This window comes from Phacochoerus africanus, chromosome 9 (assembly GCF_016906955.1).
Source record: "Phacochoerus africanus isolate WHEZ1 chromosome 9, ROS_Pafr_v1, whole genome shotgun sequence".
NCBI lineage: Eukaryota > Metazoa > Chordata > Mammalia > Artiodactyla > Suidae > Phacochoerus > Phacochoerus africanus.
Window position 1 is genome coordinate 22962937 of NC_062552.1, and position 3803 is coordinate 22966739.

The 3803-nt window shown below is 35.8% G+C and overlaps 1 pseudogene; it reads right to left on the reverse strand.

Moving 5' to 3' along the window:
• Nucleotides 1-2837: 2837 nt before the first annotated feature.
• LOC125136398 (olfactory receptor 10C1-like) lies at nucleotides 2838-3803 on the reverse strand (annotated as a pseudogene).

Here is a 3803-nt window from a genome sequence, read left to right on the forward strand (position 1 = left end):
ACTTTCAATCATTTTAAATTTATTGTGATTTGTTTCATGGCCTAACAAATGTTTTATTCTATAGAATGTTCTGTATGTGATGAGAAGTATATGTATTCTGCTTTGTTGGGTGAAGTGTTCAGTAGATGTCTGTTAGTTTTATTTTGTTTATGTTGTTCAAGTCTCTCTCTACTTGCTCATATTCTGTTTAATTGTTCTATCCATTATTTTAAGTGGGGCATTGAAGTTCAACTGTTACTGTGGAATTATCTATTTATCCAATCAGTTCTGTTAGTTTTTTCCTTATGTATTTTGGTAATCTGATACTAGATGCATCATATTTGTGATTGCTATAACTTTTTGATGGATAGATTAAATTTATCATCATAAATTTTTTTTGACTATAGTAACAATTCTTGTCTTTGTGTCTATATTCTCTGATATAGGTATAGCTATTAGTGTGCCCTTTCCCCCTATATTTATTATTATTATATTGAAATATTGATGTTTTAGAATATTATAGAAGATTTAAACAGCATAGTGATTCAGTATTTTTACAGATTATGCTATGTTAAAATTTTTATAAGATAATGGCTATAATTTCCTGTTAGACAATAAACCTTGTTTCTTATCTATATTATACATAGTAGTTTATAGCTATTAATTCCATTCCTCTATCTTGCCTTTCCTCTCTTCCCTCTTTCCATTGGAAAACACCAGTTTGTTCTCTATATTTGTGAAACTGTTTCTGTTTTGTTATAAACATTAATTTCTTTTGATTTTTAGATTCCACATGTAAGTGATAACATGAAATATTTATCACACACATACACACACAGTTATAATGTTCACATCTCCTTCATCTCCTTTATCTATTTAAATGCTAATAGATACTAAGCTTGTTCCCATGACTTGCCTTTGTAAATAATGCTGCTATGAACATTTGGGTGCATGTATCTTTTCAAATTAATGTTTTTGCGTTCTTTAGATACAATCCCAGAGATGGAATTGCTGGATCATATGGCAGTTTGCTTTTCAGTTTTTTCAAGAAAACTCTATAATTTTTTCCATAAGGAATCACTGATTTATATTCCCACTAAGAGTATACAAGGGTTTCCTTTTCTCTACATCCTCACCAGTATTCATTATTTGTATTGTTTTGATGATAGCCATTTTGATAGCTATGAGGTGATATCTCATTGTGGTTTTGATTTGCATTTGCCTGATAATTAGTGATGCTGAGCATCTATTCATGTGCCTGTTAGCCATCTATATATATATTCTTTGAAAAAATGTTTATTCAGGTCTTCTTCCCATTTTGGAGGCCATACCTGAAGCATATGGAAGTTCCCAGGCTAGGGATGTAATTGGAGCTGTAGTTGCTGGCCTACGCCACAGCCACAGAAACATGGGATCTGAGCCATGTCTTCAATGTACACCACAGCTGACAGTAGTGCCTGGATCTTTAACCCACTGAGTGAGGCCAGGGAATTGAACCCGCATCCTTGTAGTTACTAGTCAGGTTTGTAACATGTTGATCCACAACGGGAACTCCTTGCCCATTTTTCGATTGAGTTGTTTGTTTTTTGATATTGAGTTGTATGAGCTTTTTAATGTGTTAACCCCTTATCAGAAATATCATTTGCAAATAATTTCTCCTGTTTAGTAGGTTGTCCTTTTGTTTGGTAGGTAATTTTCTTTGCTTTGCAAAAGCTTTTAAGGTTAATTAGGTCTTATTTGTTTGTTTTTGCTTTTATTTCTTTTGCCTTAGCATACAGATCCAAAAAAGTATTGCTATGATTTATGTCATTAGAGGGTTCTGCCTATGTTCTCTTCTAGGAGTTTTATGGTTTAAGGTCTTATATTTAGGTCTTTCATTCATTTTGAGTTTGTTTGTTTTTATATGCGAGGTGGGGAAATGTTTTAATCTTATTATTTTACATGTAACTCTAGTTTTTGACCTTTTCAAACATGGTAAAATGGGCATATATGGTAAAATACACATTTTCAAACATGAAAATGTCAAAAACTTCAAAATTAGTAAACTAAACAAAAGGTCATGTTATACAAATTGTTTTTAACCTACATTAATTTTTAGTAAATCATTCACTTTTTCTAGATTAGTAAACATGTTTACAAATAATCATCTCTAATACCTAGAGATAATTCCTGCCTATTTCTTCTGCATAACTGTTAAGTAATTACTTTTTATGTTCATATTATTTCCATTCTTAATTAACTGCACAGAGATATAAATAAAAACCACAATGTATTAATGTTTTGGTCTTCAAGGAATTAGATAGCTCTTGGTAAAATGGGCATATATGGTAAAATACACATTTTGGTCATTAATGAACATCAGTAGAATTATCACATCCTTTTCTTTTCCAGCTTTATTGAGATAAACACGACAAATAAAATTGTCAAGAGTTAAGACTTAACATGTATAATGTAATGATTCAATATATGTATCCATTGTGAAATGATTACCACAATTAAGTAACACATTCATTGCCTCACATAGTTGTCTTTTGTGTGTGTGTGTGGTAAGAACACTTAAGATCTACGTTGTTAGCAAATTTGAAGTACATAATACAGTATTATTAACTACAGTTACCATGCTGTATGTTAGAATGGCAGAACTTATTCATTCTATACTATGAGTTGTCACAGTAGCAGTCACAGTTCTCCGTCTTTATCATATTACCACTATTATATGAAGAGTTATTAATCCAAAGGAGGTTTTTACAAAAGGTTGGCAAGTATATTTCTTTCTTTCTTTCCCTCTTCTTCTTTTGTTTTCTCTTAGATTGAGTGTGCATCTTTTTCAAAGAGCAATTTGTGTCGTCTTCTTGTATCTACCTATGAATCAATACTTTTTTCTTGCCTAGAGTTCTCCTAAGAGCTGCCTTGACTTCCTTGTTCCGTAAACTGTAGATGATGGGGTTGAGCATGGATGTCACCACGGTATAGAAGAGGGCTAGGAGTTTATCTATTCCTGGTGAATGGCTAGCCTTGGGTCTCAAGTAGGTGACAGATGCCTGAGCCATAGAAGAGTGTTACTACAAGTAAGTGGGAAGAACATGTGGAAAGAGCTTTTTGGCGGCCCTCAGGTGAGGGCATGCTGAGCACGGCAGCTAGAATTCTGCCATAAGAAGCAATGATGAGTAAAAATGGGCTGGAAATGCAAAGGGTGGCCACAGCAAAGACTGCAGCCTCATTATGGGAGGTATCCCCACAGGCAAGTGCCAGGATAGGGGGGAGGTCACAGAAGAAGTGGTCTATTTCACAGGAGCCACAGAAGTCCAGGGAGAAAATATAGTTGGTCTGGCCCAAGGCTACCATGCATCCCACTCCCCAAGAAACCATTGCCAAATGGACACACACTCCACGACTCATTCGTGTCGCATAGTGAAGTGGGGAGCATATGGCCATATAGCGGTCAAAAGCCATGGCCGCCAAAAGACAGCACTCACTGATAGCAAATAATGTGAAAGAAAAACATCTGTGTAGCACACCCCTCCCGAGAGATTCCTCGGGCCTCGCTCACAAGGTTCTGCAGCATCTTGGGTATGACAGAAGCACGTGTAGCCAATCTCCAAGAGAGACAAGTTGGCCAGGAAGAAGTACATGGGGGTGTGGAGGACCGGGTTGGTCCAGATGGCAATGGCTATGAGAGCATTGCCCGTCAGTGATGCTAAGAACATGAGCAGGATGAGGGTAAACAAAAGGAAACACTGTTCAGTGACCTCAGAGAATCTGGCAAAGGCAAAGCGTTTGACAGACATGCTGTTGTCCTGCCACAAGGAACAGTTGAAGGTCAT